The sequence below is a fragment of the Diabrotica undecimpunctata genome, unplaced genomic scaffold (assembly GCF_040954645.1).
Source record: "Diabrotica undecimpunctata isolate CICGRU unplaced genomic scaffold, icDiaUnde3 ctg00000575.1, whole genome shotgun sequence".
NCBI lineage: Eukaryota > Metazoa > Arthropoda > Insecta > Coleoptera > Chrysomelidae > Diabrotica > Diabrotica undecimpunctata.
In genome coordinates this window covers 668465-693617 of record NW_027311890.1, presented here as the reverse complement: position 1 = coordinate 693617, position 25153 = coordinate 668465, and positions in this window count along the sequence as shown.

Sequence of the window (25153 nt, the reverse complement as noted above, 5' to 3'; positions counted from 1 at the left end):
TCGAAAGGCAGGGACTTCTTGCCACGGCCATGTTCTTATCTCTGCGAGCCGACCGGACACACACACTCACACACACACATACAAGAACACACACACACGCACGCAAACACGCGCACACTTACATATACACTCTCCACCTTTCGACTCCTATCCATTAGTCGCCTCTTAAGACAGGCATGGCCTTCTTGCCTCGGCCGTATTCTAATCTCTGCGAGCCAAACGGACACACACACACTGACACACACACGTTCACACACACGCACACACACACACATACACTTTTCACCTCTCGATTCCTACCCATTATTCTCCTATTACGACAGGCAGGGACTTCTTGCCACGGCCGTGTTCTTATCTCTGCAAGCCGAACGGACACACACACATACTCACACACGCACACACACACGCACACACGTACACACACACATACACTCTTCACCTCTCGACTCCTACCCATTAGTCGCCTCTTACGACAGGCAGGGCCTTCTTGCCACGGCCGTGTTCTCATTTCAGCGAGCTGACCGGACACACACACACACGCACACACAAACACACGCACACAGGCACAAACGCACACACGCAAACGCACACGCACACGCACACACTCTCCACCTCTCGAGTCCTATCCATTAGTCGCCTCTTAAGACAGGCAGAGCCTTCTTGCAACGAACGCATGCTTATCTCTGCGAGCCGAAAGGACACACACACACACTCACACACAAGCACACACACGCAAGCACACATACACTATTCACCTCTCGACTTCTACCCATTATTCTCCTCTTACGACAGGCAGGGACTTCTTGCCACGGCCGTGTTCTTATCTCTGCAAGCCGAACGGACACACACACACGCACACACAAACACACACACACACGCACACACGCACACACACGCACCCACGCACACTCACACGCACACGCACACACTCTTCACCTCTCGACTCCTATCCATTAGCCGCCTCTTAAGACAGGTAGGGCCTTCTTGCCACGGCCGTAATCTTATCTCTGCGAGCCGAGCGGACAAACACACACACTCACACACACACACACACATACACTCTTCACCTCTCGACCCCTACCTTTTAGTCGCCTCTTACGAGAGGCAGGGCCTTCTTGCCCCGGCCGTATTCATATCTCTGCAAGCCGAACGGACACACACACTCATACACACACACTCACACACGCACAAACACACATACACGCACACACGCACACACACATACACTCTTCACCTCTCGACTCCTACCTATTAGTCGCCTCTTACGATAGGCAGGGCCTTCTTGCCTCGGTTGTGCTCTTATCTCTGCAAGCCGAACTAACAAACACACATACTCACACACGCACACACGCACACACGCATACACACATACACTTTTCACCTCTCGACTCCTACTTATTAGTCAAGACTAATTAGGCAAGAGGCAGGGCCTTCTTGCCTCGGCCGTATTCTTATCTCTGCAAGCCAAACAGACACAAACATATACACACACACACGCACACACACGCACACACGCACACACACATACACTCTTCACCTCTCGACTCCTACCCATTAGTTGCCTCTTAACGACAGGCAGTGCCTTCTTGCCACGGCCGTGTTCTCATCTCTGCGAGCCGACCGGACACACACACACACACTGACACACACACACGCACACGCACACGCACACGCACACACTCTCCACCTCTCGACTCCTATCCATTAGTCGCCTCTTACGACAGGCATGGCCTTCTTGCCACCGCTTTTTTCTTATCTCTGCGAGCGAAGGGACACACACACACATACACACACACACTCACACACACACACGCACATACGCACGCACACACGCACACACACATACATTCTTCACCTCTCTAATCCTACCTATTAGTCGCCTCTCACGACAGGCAGGGCCTTCTTGCCTCGGCCGTGTTCTTATTTCTGCAAGACAAACGGACACACACACACATACTTACACACGCACACACGCACACGCACACGCACACACCCTCCACCTCTCGACTCCTACCTATTAGTCGCCTCTTACGACAGGAAGGGCCTTCTTGCCTTGGGGGTGTTGTTATCTCTGCAAGCCGAACGGACACACACACATACTCACACACTCACACACACACGCACACACGCACACACATACACTCTTCACCTCTCGACTCCTACCTATTAGTCGCCTATTACGATAGGCAGGGCCTGCTTGACTCGGTCGTGTTCTTATTTCTGCAGGCCGAACTAATACACACACATACTCACACACGCACACACACACCCACACACGCACACACACACATACACTCTTCACCTCTCGACTCCTACTTATTAGTCGCCCATTACAAGAGGCAGGGCCTTCTTGCCTCTGCCGTATTTTTATCTCTGCAAGCCAAAAAGACACACACACATACACACACACTTACACACGCACCCACACGCACACGCACACGCACACACTCTCCACCTCTCGACTCCTATCCATTAGTCGCTCCTTACAGCAAGCATGGCCTTCTTGCCACGGACGTATACCTATCTCTGCGAGCCGAACGGACACACACACACACACTTGCACACATACACACACACACACATACACGCTTCACCTCTCGACTCCTACCCATTAGTCGCTCCTTACAGCAAGCATGGCCTTCTTGCCACGGACGTATTTTTATCTCTGCGAGCCGAAGGGATACACACACACACATACACACACACACACACGCACACACGCACACACACACATACACTGTGCAAGCCGAACGGACACATACACACTCACACACACAAGCACGCACACACGCACACACACGCACACACACAAAAACACTTTTCACCTCTCGACTCCTACCAATTAGTCGCCACTTACGACAGGCAGGGCATTCTTGCCTCGGCCGTATTCTTATCTCTGCGAGCCGAATGGACACACAAACACACGCACACAGGCACACACGCACACACGCACACGTACACGCACACGCACACACTCTCCACCTCTCGACTAATATCCATTAGTCGCCTCTTAAGACAGGCAGGGCGTTCTTGCCTAGGCCGTATTCTTATCTCTGCAAGCCAAACGGACACACACACACACATACACACACACATACTCACACACGCACAAACACACGCACACACACAAAGACACATACACTCTTCACCTCTCGACTCCTATTCATTAGTCGCCTCTTACGACAGGCAGGGACTTCTTGCCACGGCCGTGTTCTTATCTCTGCGAGCCGAACGGACACATACACATACTCACATACGCACACACACACGCACACACGTACACACACACATACACTCTTCACCTCTCGACCCCGACCCATTAGTCGCCTCTTACGACAGGCAGGGCCTTCCTGCCACGGCCATGTTCTTATCTCTGCGAACCGACCGGACACACACACACTCACACACACACATACAAGAACAAACACAGACACGCACGCACACACGCGCACACACACATATACACTCTTCACCTCTCGACTCCTATCCATTAGTCGCCTTTTAAGACAGGCATGGCCTTCTTGCCTCGGCGTATTCTAATCTCTGCGAGCCAAACGGACACACACACACTGACACACACACGTTCACACACACGCACACACACACATACACTTTTCACCTCTCGACTCCTACCCATTATTCTCCTATTACGACAGGCAGGGACTTCTTGCCACAGCCGTGTTCTTATCTCTGCGAGCCGAACGGACACATACACATACTCACACACGCACACACACACGCACAATCGTACACACACACATACACTCTTCACCTCTCGACTCCTATTCATTAGTCGCCTCTTACGACAGGCAGGGACTTCTTGCCACGGCCGTGTTCTTATCTCTGCGAGCCGAACGGACACATACACATACTCACACACGCACACACACACGCACACACGTACACACACACATACACTCTTCACCTCTCGACCCCTACCCATTAGTCGCCTCTTACGACAGGCAGGGCCTTCTTGCCACGGCCATGTTCTTATCTCTGCGAGCCGACCGGACACACTCACTCACACACACACATACAAGAACACACACACACGCACGCACACACGCGCACACACACATATACACTCTCCACCTTTCGACTCCTATCCATTAGTCGCCTTTTAAGACAGGCATGGCCTTCTTGCCTCGGCCGTATTCTAATCTCTGCGAGCCAAACGGACACACACACACACTGACACACACACGTTCACACACACGCACACACACACATACACTTTTCACCTCTCGACTCCTACCCATTATTCTCCAATTACGACAGGCAGGGACTTCTTGCCACGGCCGTGTTCTTATCTCTGCAAGCCGAACGGACACACACACATACTCACACACGCACACACACACGCACACACATACACACACACATACACTCTTCACCTCTCGACTCCTACCCATTAGTCGCCTCTTACGACAGGCAGGGCCTTCTTGCCATGGCCGTGTTCTCATTTCAGCGAGCTGACCGGACACACACACACACGGACACACAAATACACGCACACAGGCACAAACGCACACACGCAAACGCACACGCACACGCACACACTCTACCTCTCGAGTCCTATCCATTAGTCGCCTCTTAAGACAGGCAGAGCCTTCTTGCAACGAACGCATTCTTATCTCTGCGAGCCGAAAGGGCACACACACACACTCACACACAAACACACACACGCAAGCACACATACACTATTCACCTCTCGACTTCTCCCCATTATTCTCCTCTTACGATAGGCAGGGACTTCTTGCCACGGCCGTGTTCTTATCTCTGCAAGCCGAACGGACACACACACACGCACACACAAACACACACACACACGCACACACGCACACACACGCACCCACGCACACGCACACGCACACGCACACACTCTCCACCTCTCGACTCCTATCCATTAGCTGCCTCTTAAGACAGGTAGGGCCTTCTTGCCACGGCCGTAATCTTATCTCTGCGAGCCGAGCGGACAAACACACACACTCACACACACACACACACATATACACTCTTCACCTCTCGACCCCTACCTTTTAGTCGCCTCTTACGAGAGGCAGGGCCTTCTTGCCCCGGCCGTATTCATATCTCTGCAAGCCGAACGGACACACACACTCATACACACACACTCACACACGCACAAACACACATACACGCACACACGCACACACACATACACTCTTCACATCTCGACTCCTACCTATTAGTCGCCTCTTACGATAGGCAGGGCCTTCTTGCCTCGGTTGTGCTCTTATCTCTGCAAGCCGAACTAACAAACACACATACTCACACACGCACACACGCACACACGCATACACACATACACTCTTCACCTCTCGACTCCTACTTATTAGTCGCCCCTTACAAGAGGCAGGGCCTTCTTGCCTCGGCCGTATTCTTATCTCTGCAAGCCAAACAGACACAAACATATACACACACACACACACGCAAGAAGGCACTGCCTCTTAACGACAGGCAGTGCCTTCTTGCCACGGCCGTGTTCTCATCTCTGCGAGCCGACCGGACACACACACACACTGACACACACACATACACACACACACTCACACACGCACGCACACACGCACACACACATACACTCTTCACCTCTCGACTCCTACCCATTATTCTTCTCTTACGACAGGCAGGGACTTCTTGCCACGGCCGTGTTTTTATCTCTGCAAGCCAAACGGACACACACACACGCACACACACACACACGCACACGCACACGCACACGCACACACTCTCCACCTCTCGACTCCTATCCATTAGTCGCCTCTTACGACAGGCATGGCCTTCTTGCCACCGCTTTTTTCTTATCTCTGCGAGCGAAGGGACACACACACACACATACACACACACACTCACACACGCACACACACATACATTCTTCACCTCTCTAATCCTACCTATTAGTCGCCTCTCACGACAGGCAGGGCCTTCTTGCCTCGGCCGTGTTCTTATTTCTGCAAGACGAACGGACACACACACACATACTTACACACGCACACACGCACACGCACACGCACACACTCTCCACCTCTCGACTCCTACCTATTAGTCGCCTCTTACGACAGGAAGGGCCTTCTTGCCTTGGGGGTGTTCTTATCACTGCAAGCCGAACGGACACACACACATACTCACACACTCACACACACACGCACACACGCACACACACACATACACTCTTCACCTCTCGACTCCTACGCATTAGTCGCCGCTTACGACAGGCAGGGCCTTCTTGGCACGGACGTGTCCTTATCACTGCGAGCCGACCGGACACACACACTCACACACGCACACACACACGCACACACGCACACACACACATACACTCTTCACCGCTCGACTCCTACCCATTAGTTGCCTCTTACGACAGGCATGGCCTTCTTGCCTCGGCCGTATTCTAATCTCTGCGAGCCGAATGGACACGCATACATACACACACACACACACTTACACACGCACAAACACACACACACCCACACACACACACACACACACATACACTCTTCACCTCTCGACTCCTACCAATTAGTCGCCACTTACGACAGGCAGGGCCTTCTTGCCTCGGCCGTATTCTTATCTCTGCAAGCCGAACGGACACATACACACTCACACACACAAGCACGCACACACGCACACACACGGACACACACAAAAACACTTTTCACCTCTCGACTCCTACCAATTAGTCGCCACTTACGACAGGCAGGGCATTCTTGCCTCGGCCGTATTCTTATCTCTGCAGGCCGAACGGACATATACACACTCACAGACACACGCACGCACACACGCACACACACGCACACACACACACAAATACATTCTTCACCTCTCGACTCCTACCCATTAGTCGCCTCTTACGACAGGCATTGCCTTGTTGCCTCGGCCGTATTCTAATCTCTGCGAGCCAATGGACACACACAAACATACACACACACACTTACACACGCACAAACACACACACACCCACACACGCACACACTCACGTACTCTCTTCACCTCTCGACTCCTACCCATTAGTCGCCTCTTACGACAGGCAGGGACTTCTTGCCACGGCCGTGTTCTTATCTCTGCAAGCCGAACGGACACACACACACACGCACACACAAACACACGCACACAGGCACACACGCACTCACGCACACGCACATATTCTCCACCTCTCGATTCCTATCCATTAGTCGCCTCTTAAGACGGGCAGGGCCTTCTTGCCACGGACGTATTCTTATCTCTGCGAGCCGAAAGGACACACACACACACACGCACACACAAACACACGCACACAGGCACACACGCACACACGCACACGTACACGCACACGCACACACTCTCCACCTCTCGACTAATATCCATTAGTCGCCTCTTAAGACAGGCAGGGCGTTCTTGCCTCGGCCGTATTCTTATCTCTGCAAGCCAAACGGACACACACACACACATACACACACACATACTCACACACGCACAATCACACGCACACACACAAAGACACATACACTCTTCACCTCTCGACTCCTATTCATTAGTCGCCTCTTACGACAGGCAGGGACTTCTTGCCACGGCCGTGTTCTTATCTCTGCGAGCCAAACGGACACACACACATACACACACACGCACACACACACGCACACACGCACCCACACACATACTCTCTTCACCTCTCGACTCCTACTTATTAGTCGCCCACTCTTCACATCTCGACTCCTACCCATTAGTCGCCCCGTACGATTTGCATCGCCTTCTTGCCACGGCTGTTTTCTTATCTCTGCGAGCCGAAGGGACACACACACATACATACGCACACACTCACAAACACACACACACACACACACGCACGCACACACGCACACACACATACACTCACACATACACAAACACGCCCACACGCACACACACATACATTCTTCACCTCTCGACTCCTACCTATTAGTCGCCTCTTACGATAGGCAGGGCCTTCTTGCCTTGGCCGTGTTCTTATCACTGCAAGCCGAACGGACACACACACATACTCACACACGCACACACACACGCACACACGCACACACACATACACTTTTCACCTCTCGACTCCTACTTATTAGTCGCCCACTCTTCGCCTCTCGACTCCTATCCATTAGTCGCCCCGTACGATTTGCATCGCTTTCTTGCCACGGCTGTTTTCTTATCTCTGCGAGCCGAAGGGACACACACACATACATACACACACACTCACAAACACACACACACACGCACGCACACACGCACACACACATACACTCACACACACACAAACACGCCCACACGCACACACACATACATTCTTCACCTCTCGACTCCTACCTATTAGTCGCCTCTTACGATAGGCAGGGCCTTCTTGCCTCGGTCGTGTTTATATCTCTGCAAGCCGAACTAACACACACACATACTCACACACGCACACACACACGCACACACGCACACACACATACACTTTTCACCTCTCGACTCCTACATATTAGTCGCCCACTCTTCGCCTCTCGACTCCTATCCATAAGTCGCCCCGTACGATTTGCATCGCTTTCTTGCCACGGCTGTTTTCTTATCTCTGCGAGCCGAAGGGACACACACACATACATACACACACACTCACAAACACACACACACACGCACGCACACACGCACACACACATACACTCACACACACACAAACACGCCCACACGCACACACACATACATTCTTCACCTCTCGACTCCTATCTATTAGTCGCCTCTTACGATAGGCAGGGCCTTCTTGCCACGGCCGTGTTCTTATCTCTGCAAGCCGAACGGACACACACACATACTCAGACACGCACACACACACGCACACACACATACGCTCTTCACCTCTCGACTCCTACCTATTAGTCGCCCCTTACAACTGGCAGGGTCTTCTTGCCTTGGCCGGATTCTTACCTCTGCAAGCCAGACGGACACACACACATACACACACACTCTCACACGCACACACACGCACACACGCACACACACACATACACTCTTCACCTCTCGACCCCTACCCATTAGTCGCCTCTTACGACAGGCAGGGCCTTCCTGCCACGGCCATGTTCTTATCTCTGCGAGCCGACCGGACACACACACTCACACACACACATACAAGAACACACACACACACACGCAAGCACACACGCGCACACACACATATACACTCTCCACCTTTCGACTCCTATCCATTAGTCGCCTCTTAAGACAGGCATGACCTTCTTGCCACGGACGTATTCTTATCTCTGCAAGCCGAACGGACAAACACACATACTCACACACGCACACACACACGCACACACGTACACACACACATACACTCTTCACCTCTCGACTCCTACCCATTAGTCGCCTCTTACGACAGCCAGGGCCTTCTTGCCACGGCCGTGTTCTCATTTCAGCGAGCCGACCGGACACACACAAACACGCCCACACGCACACACACATACATTCTTCACCTCTCGACTCCTACCTATTAGTCGCCTCTTACGATAGGCAGGGACTTCTTGCCACGGCCGTGTTCTTATCTCTGCAAGCCGAACGGACACACACACATACTCACACACGCACACACACATACACTCTTCACCTCTCGACTCCTACCTATTAGTCGCCCCTTACAACTGGCAGGGTCTTCTTGCCTTGGCCGTATTCTTACCTCTGCAAGCCAGACGGACACACACACATACACACACAATCACACACGCACACACACGCACACACGCACACACACACACATACACTCTTCACCTCTCGACTCCTACCCATTAGTCGCCTCTTAAGACAGGCAGAGCCTTCTTGCAACGAACGCATTCTTATCTCTGCGAGCCGAAAGGACACGCACACACACTCACACACAAACACACACACGCAAGCACACACACTATTCACCTCTCGACTTCTACCCATTATTCTCCTTTTACGACAGGCAGGGACTTCTTGCCACGGCCGTGTTCTTATCTCTGCAAGCCGAACGGACACACACACACGCACACACAAACACACACACACACGCACACACGCACACACACGCACCCACGCACACCCACACGCACACGCACACACTCTCCACCTCTCGACTCCTATCCATTAGCCGCCTCTTAAGACAGGTAGGGCCTTCTTGCCACGGCCGTAATCTTATCTCTGCGAGCCGAGCGGACAAACACACACACTCACACACACACACACACACATACACTCTTCACCTCTCGACCCCTACCTTTTAGTCGCCTCTTACGAGAGGCAGGGCCTTCTTGCCCTGGCCGTATTCATATCTCTGCAAGCCGAACGGACACACACACTCATACACACACACACTCACACACACACACACACACATACACTCTTCACCTCTCGACCCCTACCTTTTAGTCGCCTCTTACGAGAGGCAGGGCCTTCTTGCCCCGGCCGTATTCATATCTCTGCAAGCCGAACGGACACACACACTCATACACACACACTCACACACGCACAAACACACATACACGCACACATGCACACACACATACACTCTTCACCTCCCGACTCCTACCAATTAGTCGCTCCATACAGCAAGCATGGCCTTCTTGCCACGGCCGTATTCTTATCTCTGCAAGCCGAACGGACACACACACTCATACACACACACTCACACACGCACAAACACACACACACGCACACACGCACACACACATACACTCTTCACCTCTCGACTCCTACCTTTTAGTCGCCTCTTACGATAAGCAGGGCCTTCTCGCCGCGGTCGTGTTCTCATCTCTGCAAGCCAAACTAACACACACACATACTCACACACGCACACACACACACACACGCACACACGCACACACACATACACTCTTCACCTCTCGACTCCTACTTATTAGTCGACCCTTACAAGAGGCAGGGCCTTCTGGCCTCGGCCGTATTCTTATCTCTGCAAGCCAAACGGACACACACACACACTTACACACGCCCACACACGCACACACGCACACACACACACACACACTCTTCACCTCTCGACTCCTACCCATTATTCTCCTCTTACGACAGGCAGGGCCTTCTTGCCGCGGCCGTATTCTTATCTCTGCAAGCCGAACGGACACACACACACTCACACACACACGCACGCACACACGCACACACACGCACACACACACACAAATAAACTCTTCACCTCTCGACTCCTACCCATTAGTCGCCACTTACGACAGGCAGGGCCTTCTTGCCTCGGCCGTATTCTTATCTCTGCAAGCCGAACGGACGCACACACTCACACACACACGCACGCACACACGCACACACACGCACACACGCACACACACATATACACTCTTCACCTCTCGACTCCTACCAATTAGTCGCCACTTACGACAGGCAGGGCCTTCTTGCCTCGGCCGTATTCTTATCTCTGCAAGCCAAACAGACACACACACATACACACACACTTACACACGCACACACACGCACACACGCACACACACATACACTCTTCACCTTTCGACTCCTACCAATTAGTCGCCACTTACGACAGGCAGGGCCTTCTTGCCGCGGCCGTATTCTTATCTCTGCAAGCCGAACGGACACACACACACTCACACACACACGCACGCTCACACGCACACACACGCACACACGCACACACACATACACTTTTCACCTCTCGACTCCTACCTATTAGTCGCCTCTTACGATAGGCAGGGCCTTCTTGCCTCGGTTGTGCTCTTATCTCTGCAAGCCGAACTAACAAACACACATACTCACACACGCACACACGCACACACGCACACACGCATACACACATACACTCTTCACCTCTCGACTCCTACTTATTAGTCGCCCCTTACAAGAGGCAGGGCCTTCTTGCCTCGGCCGTTTTCTTATCTCTGCAAGCCAAACAGACACAAACATATACACACACACACACGCACATACACGCACACACGCACACACACACACATACACTCTTCACCTCTCGACTCCTACCCATTAGTTGCCTCTTAACGACAGGCAGTGCCTTCTTGCCACGACCGTGTTCTCATCTCTGCGAGCCGACCGGACACACACACACACACTGACACACACACATACACACACACACTCACACACGCACGCACACACGCACACACACATACACTCTTCACCTCTCGACTCCTACCCATTATTCTCCTCTTACGACAGGCAGGGACTTCTTGCCACGGCCGTGTTTTTATCTCTGCAAGCCAAACGGACACATACACACACGCACACACACACACGCACACGCACACGCACACGCACACGCACACACTCTCCACCTCTCGACTCCTATCCATTAGTCGCCTCTTACGACAGGCATGGCCTTCTTGCCACCGCTTTTTTCTTATCTCTGCGAGCGAAGGGACACACACACACACATACACACACACACTCACACACACACACGCACATACGCACGCACACACGCACACACACATACATTCTTCACCTCTCGACTCCTACCTATTAGTCGCCTCTCACGACAGGCAGGGCCTTCTTGCCTCGGCCGTGTTCTTATTTCTGCAAGACGAACGGACACACACACATACTCACACACGCACACACGCACACACGCACACACGCATACACACATACACTCTTCACCTCTCGACTCCTACTTATTAGTCGCCCCTTACAAGAGGCAGGGCCTTCTTGCCTCGGCCGTTTTCTTATCTCTGCAAGCCAAACAGACACAAACATATACACACACACACACGCACATACACGCACACACGCACACACACACACACATACACTCTTCACCTCTCGACTCCTACCCATTAGTTGCCTCTTAACGACAGGCAGTGCCTTCTTGCCACGGCCGTGTTCTCATCTCTGCGAGCCGACCGGACACACACACACACACTGACACACACACATACACACACACACTCACACACGCACGCACACACGCACACACACATACACTCTTCACCTCTCGACTCCTACCCATTATTCTCCTCTTACGACAGGCAGGGACTTCTTGCCAAGGCCGTGTTTTTATCTCTGCAAGCCAAACGGACACATACACACACGCACACACACACACGCACACGCACACGCACACGCACACGCACACACTCTCCACCTCTCGACTCCTATCCATTAGTCGCCTCTTACGACAGGCATGGCCTTCTTGCCACCGCTTTTTTCTTATCTCTGCGAGCGAAGGGACACACACACACACATACACACACACACTCACACACACACACGCACATACGCACGCACACACGCACACACACATACATTCTTCACCTCTCGACTCCTACCTATTAGTCGCCTCTCACGACAGGCAGGGCCTTCTTGCCTCGGCCGTGTTCTTATTTCTGCAAGACGAACGGACACACACACATACTCACACACTCACACACACACGCACACACGCACACACACATACACTCTTCACCTCTCGACTCCTACCTATTAGTCGCCTATTACGATAGGCAGGGCCTGCTTGCCTCGGTCGTGTTCTTATTTCTGCAAGCCGAACTAATACACACACATACTCACACACGCACACACACACGCACACACGCACACACACACATACACTCTTCACCTCTCGACTCCTACTTATTAGTCGCCCATTACAAGAGGCAGGGCCTTCTTGCCTCTGCCGTATTTTTATCTCTGCAAGCCAAACAGACACACACACATACACACACACTTACACACGCACCCACACACACACGCACACGCACACACTCTCCACCTCTCGACTCCTATCCATTAGTCGCCTCTTAAGACAGGCAGGGCCTTCTTGCCACGGACGTATACCTATCTCTGCGAGCCGAACGGACACACACACACACACTTGCACACATACACACATACACGCTTCACCTCTCGACTCCTACCCATTAGTCGCTCCTTACAGCAAGCATGGCCTTCTTGCCACGGACGTATTCTTATCTCTGCGAGCCGAAGGGATACACACACACATACACACACACACACGCACACACGCACACACACACATACACTCTTCACCTCTTGACTCCTACCTATTAGTCGCCTCTTACGATAGGCAGGGCCTTCTTGCCTCGGTCGTGCTCTTATCTCTGCAAGCCAAACGGACACACACACACATACACACACACTCTCACACGCACACACACGCACACACATATACACTCTTCACCACTCGACTCCTACCCATTAGTCGCCTCTTACGACAGGCAGGGCCTTCTTGCCACGGCCGTGTTCGTATCTCTGCGAGCCGACTGGACACACACACTCACACACACAAATACACACACACACTCACACATGCACACACACGCACACACGCACACTCACACACACATACACTCTTCACCTCTCGACTCCTACCCATTAGTCGCCTCTTACGACAGGCAGGGCCTTCTTGCCACGGCCGTGTTCTTATCTCTGCGAGCCGACTGGACACACACACACTCACACACACAAATACACACACACACTCACACACGCACACACAAGCACACTCACACACACCTACACTCTTCACCTCTCGACTCCTACCCATTAGTCGCCTCTTACGAAAGGCAGGGCCTTCTTGCCACGGCCGTGTTCTTATCTCTGAGAGCCGACTGGACACACACACACACACTCACACACGCACACACACGCACACACGCACTTACACACATACACTCTTCACCTCTCGACTCCTTCGCATTAGTCGCCGCTTACGACAGGCAGGGCCTTCTTGGCACGGACGTGTTCTTATCACTGCGAGCCGACCGGACACACACACTCACACACGCACACACACACGCACACACGCACACACACACATACACTCTTCACCTCTCGACTCCTACCCATTAGTTGCCTCTTACGACAGGCGTGGCCTTCTTGCCTCGGCCGTATTCTAATCTCTGCGAGCCGAATGGACACGCATACATACACACACACACTTACACACGCACAAACACACACACACCCACACACGCACACACACACACACACACACACATACACTCTTCACCTCTCGACTCCTACCAATTAGTCGCCACTTACGACAGGCAGGGCCTTCTTGCCTCGGCCGTATTCTTATCTCTGCAAGCCGAACGGACACATACACACTCACACACACAAGCACGCACACACGCACACACACGCACACACACAAAAACACTTTTCACCTCTCGACTCCTACCAATTAGTCGCCACTTACGACAGGCAGGGCATTCTTGCCTCGGCCGTATTCTTATCTCTGCAAGCCGAACGGACATATACACACTCACACACACACGCACGCACACACGCACACACACGCACACACACACACAAATACATTCTTCACCTCTCGACTCCTACCCATTAGTCGCCTCTTAAGACAGGCAGGGCCTTCTTGCCACGGACGTATTCTTATCTCTGCGAGCCGAAAGGACACACACACACACACGCACACACAAACACACGCACACAGGCACACACGCACACACGCACACGTACACGCACACGCACACACTCTCCACCTCTCGACTAATATCCATTAGTCGCCTCTTAAGACAGGCAGGGCGTTCTTGCCTCGGCCGTATTCTTATCTCTGCAAGCCAAACAAACACACACACACACATACACACACACATACTCACACACGCACAAACACACGCACACACACAAAGACACATCCACTCTTCACCTCTCGACTCCTATTCATTAGTCGCCTCTTACGACAGGCAGGGACTTCTTGCCACGGCCGTGTTCTTATCTCTGCTAGCCGAACGGACACACACACATACACACACACGCATACACACACGCACACACGCACCCACACACATACTCTCTTCACCTCTCGACTCCTACTTATTAGTCGCCCACTCTTCACATCTCGACTCCTACCCATTAGTCGCCCCGTACGATTTGCATCGCCTTCTTGCCACGGCTGTTTTCTTATCTCTGCGAGCCGAAGGGACACACACACATATATACACACACACTCACAAACACACACACACACACACACACACACGCACGCACACACGCACACACACATACACTCACACACACACAAACACGCCCACACGCACACACACATACATTCTTCACCTCTCGACTCCTACCTATTAGTCGCCTCTTACGATAGGCAGGGCCTTCTTGCCTTGGCCGTGTTCTTATCACTGCAAGCTGAACGGACACACACACATACTCACACACGCACACACACACACGCACACACGCACACACACACGCACACACGCACACACACATACACTTTTCACCTCTCGACTCCTACTTATTAGTCGCCCACTCTTCGCCTCTCGAATCCTATCCATTAGTCGCCCCGTACGATTTGCATCGCTTTCTTGCCACGGCTGTTTTCTTATCTCTGCGAGCCGAAGGGTCACACACACATACATACACACACACTCACAAACACACACACACACGCACGCACACACGCACACACAAATACACTCACACACACACAAACACGCCCACGCGCACACACACATACATTCTTCACCTCTCGACTCCTACCTATTAGTCGCCTCTTACGATAGGCAGGGCCTTCTTGCCTCGGTCGTGTTTTTATCTCTGCAAGCCGAACTAACACACACACATACTCACACACGCACACACACACGCACACACGCACACACACATACACTTTTCACCTCTCGACTCCTACATGTTAGTCGCCCACTCTTCGCCTCTCGACTCCTATCCATAAGTCGCCCCGTACGATTTGCATCGCTTTCTTGCCACGGCTGTTTTCTTATCTCTGCGAGCCGAAGGGACACACACACATACATACACACACACTCACAAACACACACACACGCACGCACACACGCACACACACATACACTCACACACACACAAACACGCCCACACGCACACACACATACATTCTTCACCTCTCGACTCCTACCTATTAGTCGCCTCTTACGATAGGCAGGGACTTCTTGCCACGGCCGTGTTCTTATCTCTGCAAGCCGAACGGACACACACACATACTCACACACGCACACACACACGCACACACGCACACACACATACACTCTTCACCTCTCGACTCCTACCTATTAGTCGCCCCTTACAACCGGCAGGGTCTTCTTGCCTTGGCCGTATTCTTACCTCTGCAAGCCAGACGGACACACACACATACACACACACTCACACACGCACACACACGCACACACGCACACACACACATACACTCTTCACCTCTCGACCCCTACCAATTAGTCGCCTCTTACGACAGGCAGGGCCTTCCTGCCACGGCCATGTTCTTATCTCTGCGAGCCGACCGGACACACACACTCACACACACACATACAAGAACACACACACACACGCACGCACACACGCGCACACACACATATACACTCTCCACCTTTCGACTCCTATCCATTAGTCGCCTCCTAAGACAGGCATGACCTTCTTGCCACGGACGTATTCTTATCTCTGCAAGCCGAACGGACAAACACACATACTCACACACGCACACACACACGCACACACGTACACACACACATACACTCTTCACCTCTCGACTCCTACCCATTAGTCGCCTCTTACGACAGGCAGGACCTTCTTGCCACGGCCGTGTTCTCATTTCAGCGAGCCGACCGGACACACACAAACACGCCCACACGCACACACACATACATTCTTCACCTCTCGACTCCTACCTATTAGTCGCCTCTTACGATAGGCAGGGACTTCTTGCCACGGCCGTGTTCTTATCTCTGCAAGCCGAACGGACACACACACATACTCACGCACGCACACACACACGCACACACGCACACACACACATACACTCTTCACCTCTCGACTCCTACCTATTAGTCGCCCCTTACAACTGGCAGGGTCTTCTTGCCTTGGCCGTATTCTTACCTCTGCAAGCCAGACGGACACACACACATACACACACAATCATACACGCACACACACGCACACACGCACACACACACATACACTCTTCACCTCTCGACTCCTACCCATTAGTCGCCTCTTAAGACAGGCAGGGCCTTCTTGCAACGAACGCATTCTTATCTCTGCGAGCCGAAAGGACACGCACACACACTCACACACAAACACACACACGCAAGCACACACACTATTCACCTCTCGACTTCTACCCATTATTCTCCTTTTACGACAGGCAGGGACTTCTTGCCACGGCCGTGTTCTTATCTCTGCAAGCCGAACGAACACACACACGCACACACAAACACACACACACACGCACACACGCACACACACGCACCCACGCACACCCACACGCACACGCACACACTCTCCACCTCTCGACTCCTATCCATTATTCTCCTTTTACGACAGGCAGGGACTTCTTGCCACGGCCGTAATCTTATCTCTGCGAGCCGAGCGGACAAACACACACACTCACACACACACACACATACACTCTTCACCTCTCGACCCCTACCTTTTAGTCGCCTCTTACGAGAGGCAGGGCCTTCTTGCCCCGGCCGTATTCATATCTCTGCAAGCCGAACGGACACACACACTCATACACACACACTCACACACGCACAAACACACATACACGCACACACGCACACACACATACACTCTTCACCTCTCGACTCCTACCAATTAGTCGCTCCATACAGCAAGCATGGCCTTCTTGCCAGGGCCGTATTCTTATCTCTGCAAGCCGAACGGACACACACACTCATACACACACACTCACACACGCACAAATACACACACACGCACACACGCACACACACATACACTCTTCACCTCTCGACTCCTACCTTTTAGTCGCCTCTTACGATAAGCAGGGCCTTCTTGCCGCGGTCGTGTTCTCATCTCTGCAAGCCAAACTAACACACACACATACTCACACACGCACACACACACACACACACACACACGCACACACGCACACACACATACACTCTTCACCTCTCGACTCCTACTTATTAGTCGACCCTTACAAGAGGCAGGGCCTTCTGGCCTCGGCCGTATTCTTATCTCTGCAAGCCAAACGGTCACACACACATACACACACACTCACAAACGCCCACACACGCACACACGCACACACACACACACACACACTCTTCACCTCTCGACTCCTACCCATTATTCTCCTCTTACGACAGGCAGGGACTTCTTGCCACGGCCGTGTTCTTATCTCTGCAAGCCAAACGGACACACACACATACTCACACACGCACACACACACGCACACACCCACACACACACATATACTCTTCACCTCTCGACTCCTACCTATTAGTCGCCCCTTACAACTGGCAGGGTCTTCTTGCCTTGGCCGTATTCTTACCTCTGCAAGCCAGACGGACACACACACATACACACACACTCACACACGCACACACACACGCACACACGCACACACACACATACACTCTTTACCTCTCGACCCCTACCCATTAGTCGCCTCTTACGACAGGCAGGGCCTTTCTGCCACGGACATGTTCTTATCTCTGCGAGCCGACCGGACACACACACACTCACACACACACATACAAGAACAAACACAGACACGCACGCACACACGCGCACACACACATATACACTCTTCACCTCTCGACTCCTACCCATTATTCTTCTATTTCGAAAGGCAGGGACTTCTTGCCACGGCCATGTTCTTATCTCTGCGAGCCAACCGGACACACACACTCACACACACACATACAAGAACACACACACACGCACGCACACACGCGCACACACACATATACACTCTCCACCTTTCGACTCCTATCCATTAGTCGCCTCTTAAGACAGGCATGGCCTTCTTGCCTCGGCCGTATTCTAATCTCTGCGAGCCAAACGGACACACACACACTGACACACACACGTTCACACACACGCACACATACACATACACTTTTCACCTCTCGACTCCTACCCATTATTCTCCTATTACGACAGGCAGGGACTTCTTGCCACGGCCGTGTTCTTATCTCTGCAAGCCGAACGGACACACACACATACTCACACACGCACACACACACGCACACACGTACACACACACACATACACTCTGCACCTCTCGACTCCTACCCATTAGTCGCCTCTTACGACAGGCAGGGCCTTCTTGCCACGGCCGTGTTCTCATTTCAGCGAGCTGACCGGACACACACACACACGCACACACAAACACACGCACACAGGCACAAACGCACACACGCAAACGCACACGCACACGCACACACTCTCCACCTCTCGAGTCCTATCCATTAGTCGCCTCTTAAGACAGGCAGAGCCTTCTTGCAACGAACGCATTCTTATCTCTGCGAGCCGAAAGGACACACACACACACACTCACACACAAACACACACACGCAAGCACACATACACTATTCACCTCTCGACTTCTACCCATTATTCTCCTCTTACGACAGGCAGGGACTTCTTGCCACGGCCGTGTTCTTATCTCTGCAAGCCGAACGGACACACACACTTACACACGCACAAACACACACACACCCACACACGCACACACACACACACACATACACTCTTCACCTCTCGACTCCTACCAATTAGTCGCCACTTACGACAGGCAGGGCTTTCTTGCCTCGGCCGTATTCTTATCTCTGCAAGCCGAACGGACACATACACACTCACACACACAAGCACGCACACAAGCACACACACGCACACACACAAAAACACTTTTCACCTCTCGACTCCTACCAATTAGTCGCCACTTACGACAGGCAGGGCATTCTTGCCTCGGCCGTATTCTTATCTCTGCGAGCCGAATGGACACACACAAACATACACACACACACTTACACACGCACAAACCCACACACACCCACACACACACACTCACGTACTCTCTTCACGTCTCGACTCCTACCCATTAGTCGCCTCTTACGACAGGCAGGGACTTCTTGCCACGGCCGTGTTCTTATCTCTGCAAGCCGAACGGACACACACACACACGCACACACAAACACACGCACACAGGCACACACGCACACACGCACACACGTACACGCACACATTCTCCACCTCTCGATTCCTATCCATTAGTCGCCTCTTAAGACAGGCAGGGCCTTCTTGCCACGGACGTATTCTTATCTCTGCGAGCCGAAAGGACACACACACACACGCACACACAAACATACGCACACAGGCACACACGCACACACGCACACGTACACGCACACGCACACACTCTCCACCTCTCGACTAATATCCATTAGTCGCCTCTTAAGACAGGCAGGGCGTTCTTGCCTAGGCCGTATTCTTATCTCTGCAAGCCAAACGGACACACACACACACATACACACACACATACTCACACACGCACACACACACGCACACACGTACACACACACATACACTCTTCACCTCTCGACTCCTACCCATTAGTCGCCTCTTACGACAGGCAGGGCCTTCTTGCCACGGCCGTGTTCTCATTTCAGCGAGCTGACCGGACACACACACACACGCACACACAAACACACGCACACAGGCACAAACGCACACACGCAAACGCACACGCACACGCACACACTCTACCTCTCGAGTCCTATCTATTAGTCGCCTCTTAAGACAGGCAGAGCCTTCTTGCAACGAACGCATTCTTATCTCTGCGAGCCGAAAGGGCACACACACACACTCACACACAAACACACACACGCAAGCACACACACACTATTCACCTCTCGACTTCTCCCCATTATTCTCCTCTTACGACAGGCAGGGCCTTCTTGCCACGGCCGTAATCTTATCTCTGCGAGCCGAGCGGACAAACACACACACTCACACACACACACACATATACACTCTTCACCTCTCGACCCCTACCTTTTAGTCGCCTCTTACGAGAGGCAGGGCCTTCTTGCCCCGGCCGTATTCATATCTCTGCAAGCCGAACGGACACACACACTCATACACACACACTCACACACGCACAAACACACATACACGCACACACGCACACACACATACACTCTTCACCTCTCGACCCCTACCTTTTAGTCGCCTCTTACGATAGGCAGGGCCTTCTTGCCTCGGTTGTGCTCTTATCTCTGCAAGCCGAACTAACAAACACACATACTCACACACGCACACACGCACACACGCATACACACATACACTCTTCACCTCTCGACTCCTACTTATTAGTCGCCCCTTACAAGAGGCAGGGCCTTCTTGCCTCGGCCGTATTCTTATCTCTGCAAGCCAAACAGACACAAACATATACACACACACACACACGCAAGAAGGCACTGCCTCTTAACGACAGGCAGTGCCTTCTTGCCACGGCCGTGTTCTCATCTCTGCGAGCCGACCGGACACACACACACACTGACACACACACATACACACACACACTCACACACGCACGCACACACGCACACACACATACACTCTTCACCTCTCGACTCCTACCCATTATTCTTCTCTTACGACAGGCAGGGACTTCTTGCCACGGCCTGGTTTTTATCTCTGCAAGCCAAACGGACACACACACACACGCACACACACACACACACACGCACACGCACACGCACACGCACACACTCTCCACCTCTCGACTCCTATCCATTAGTCGCCTCTTACGACAGGCATGGCCTTCTTGCCACCGCTTTTTTCTTATCTCTGCGAGCGAAGGGACACACACACACACATACACACACACACTCACACACGCACACACACATACATTCTTCACCTCTCTAATCCTACCTATTAGTCGCCTCTCACGACAGGCAGGGCCTTCTTGCCTCGGCCGTGTTCTTATTTCTGCAAGACGAACGAACACACACACACATACTTACACACGCACACACGCACACGCACACGCACACACTCTCCACCTCTCGACTCCTACCTATTAGTCGCCTCTTACGACAGGAAGGGCCTTCTTGCCTTGGGGGTGTTCTTATCACTGCAAGCCGAACGGACACACACAAATACTCACACACTCACACACACACGCACACACGCACACACACATACACTCTTCACCTCTCGACTCCTACGCATTAGTCGCCGCTTACGACAGGCAGGGCCTTCTTGGCACGGACGTGTCCTTATCACTGCGAGCCGACCGGACACACACACTCACACACGCACACACACACGCACACACGCACACACACACATACACTCTTCACCTCTCGACTCCTACCCATTAGTTGCCTCTTACGACAGGCATGGCCTTCTTGCCTCGGCCGTATTCTAATCTCTGCGAGCCGAATGGACACGCATACATACACACACACACACTTACACACGCACAAACACACACACACCCACACACGCACACACACACACACACACACATACACTCTTCACCTCTCGACTCCTACCAATTAGTCGCCACTTACGACAGGCAGGGCATTCTTGCCTCGGCCGTATTCTTATCTCTGCAAGCCGAACGGACATATACACACTCACAGACACACGCACGCACACACGCACACACACGCACACACACACACAAATACATTCTTCACCTCTCGACTCCTACCCATTAGTCGCCTCTTACGACAGGCATTGCCTTGTTGCCTCGGCCGTATTCTAATCTCTGCGAGCCAATGGACACACACAAACATACACACACACACTTACACACGCACAAACACACACACACCCACACACGCACACACTCACGTACTCTCTTCACCTCTCGAATCCTACCCATTAGTCGCCTCTTACGACAGGCAGGGACTTCTTGCCACGGCCGTGTTCTTATCTCTGCAAGCCGAACGGACACACACACACACACGCACACACAAACACACGCACACAGGCACACACGCACTCACGCACACGCACATATTCTCCACCTCTCGATTCCTATCCATTAGTCGCCTCTTAAGACGGGCAGGGCCTTCTTGCCACGGACGTATTCTTATCTCTGCGAGCCGAAAGAACACACACACACACGCACACACAAACACACGCACACAGGCACACACGCACACACGCACACGTACACGCACACGCACACACTCTCCACCTCTCGACTAATATCCATTAGTCGCCTCTTAAGACAGGCAGGGCGTTCTTGCCTCGGCCGTATTCTTATCTCTGCAAGCCAAACGGACACACACACACACATACACACACACACATACTCACACACGCACAAACACACGCACACACACAAAGACACATACACTCTTCACCTCTCGACTCCTATTCATTAGTCGCCTCTTACGACAGGCAGGGACTTCTTGCCACGGCCGTGTTCTTATCTCTGCGAGCCGAACGGACACACACACATACACACACACGCACACACACACGCACACACGCACCCACACACATACTCTCTTCACCTCTCGACTCCTACTTATTAGTCGCCCACTCTTCACATCTCGACTCCTACCCATTAGTCACCCCGTACGATTTGCATCGCCTTCTTGCCACGGCTGTTTTCTTATCTCTGCGAGCCGAAGGGACACACACACATACATACACACACACTCACAAACACACACACACACACACGCACGCACACACGAACACACACATACACTCACACACACACACAAACACGCCCACACGCACACACACATACATTCTTCACCTCTCGACTCCTACCTATTAGTCGCCTCTTACGATAGGCAGGGACTTCTTGCCTTGGCCGTGTTCTTATCACTGCAAGCCGAACGGACACACACACATACTCACACACGCACACACACGCACGCACACACGCACACACACATACACTCACACACACACAAACACGCCCACACGCACACACACATACATTCTTCACCTCTCGACTCCTATCCATTAGCCGCCTCTTAAGACAGGTAGGGCCTTCTTGCCACGGCCGTAATCTTATCTCTGCGAGCCGAGCGGACAAACACACACACTCACACACACACACACACATACACTCTTCACCTCTCGACCCTACCTTTTAGTCGCCTCTTACGAGAGGCAGGGCCTTCTTGCCCCGGCCGTATTCATATCTCTGCAAGCCGAACGGACACACACACTCATACACACACACTCACACACACACACACACATACACTCTTCACCTCTCGACCCCTACCTTTTAGTCGCCTCTTACGAGAGGCAGGGCCTTCTTGCCCCGGCCGTATTCATATCTCTGCAAGCCGAACGGACACACACACTCATACACACACACTAACATACGCACAAACACACATACACGCACACATGCACACACACATACACTCTCCACCTCCCG